We start from the raw sequence: 1213 nt of genomic DNA, 5'->3' as shown, positions 1-1213 counted from the left end.
GTTTACGAACCGTCCGTTCTAACGAAAGTGGAATGTATGTCCCGTAAAGGGCCAGCCCGTCCGGTCCAGGTGTGGACCGGACGGTCCAGGAATCAAGACCGTCCGTTCTGCGAGGGAAAGCGGAATGTCCGTTCCACGTGGAAAGCCAGACCGTCCGGTCCAAGACCTAGACCGGACGGTCCGACTTTCGGGCAGATTTCCTATTTCGCGTTTTAAGGGTTTTGGGCAATTCTAATTAATGAGAGAGCCACCACAAACCCTAGAGAACGAACCTCAGACGTCCAAGACACTCATGAGAGCTTAGAGAAGCTTGATTTTGAGTTCTAGTGATTGGAAATACACGATTGTTAGACGTCCAAGACACTCATGAGAGCTTAGAGAAGCTTGATTTTGAGTTCTAGTGATTGGAAATACACGATTGTTCGGGTTAGTGCACAATTGGTTTTGTGTGACGTTTGGCTAGGTTTAGATCTTTCCTTCCGCTACGTGAAACCTAGAATCCAAACCCTAGATCGATGAGATCGCATGCTAGGAATCCGAAGGGAACCCAACAGTGGTATCAGAGCCTGGTTCTCTGTATATCGCCGTGCCTGTTGCTTGTTTGCATGATTTTAATTGTTAAGATGCATGTGAACAATAGATCTTTGCAGGTTTGCATGATTTTAATTGTTAGAATGCATGTAGACTATAGATCTATGCATGTTTTTCATGGTTTTAATGGTTAGAATGCATGTAAACATGAGATCTATGCTTGTTTGATGATTTTGATTGTTGAATGATGCATGGATGAGCTATGGTTCTTGGGAGGCTTGATGGTGCGTCGAAACGGGGATGAAAACCCTAGTTTACGGGACCCAAAACCGAGATCTGAAGTCTGTCTATCGCATGGACCGACCAGTCTAGAGTGTAGACCGATCGGTCTATGCATGACGGCGCTTATTCTTTTAGGTCAAAATTAGGTCAGACCGACCGGTCCAAGGGTTGGACCGACCGGTCTGGATCGATGACTAGAAGAGAATTTCGGATTACGTTCGACAGACCGTTCAGTCTGGTCTTTGGACCTTCTGGTCTGGGTCTGATGGAATGTTCGGTCTTCGGGGTCGGTCTGCATTCCGTCATCCATTCCAGAAGGTCTGGAACGGACGGTCCACGGATGGCAGACCGTCTGTTCCATGACGATCGGGAACGGACGGACCATTAGAGGCAGACCGTC

The sequence above is a fragment of the Tarenaya hassleriana genome, unplaced genomic scaffold (assembly GCF_000463585.1).
Source record: "Tarenaya hassleriana unplaced genomic scaffold, ASM46358v1 Cleome26, whole genome shotgun sequence".
Lineage (NCBI taxonomy): Eukaryota > Viridiplantae > Streptophyta > Magnoliopsida > Brassicales > Cleomaceae > Tarenaya > Tarenaya hassleriana.
This window is presented reverse-complemented; position numbering follows the sequence as displayed.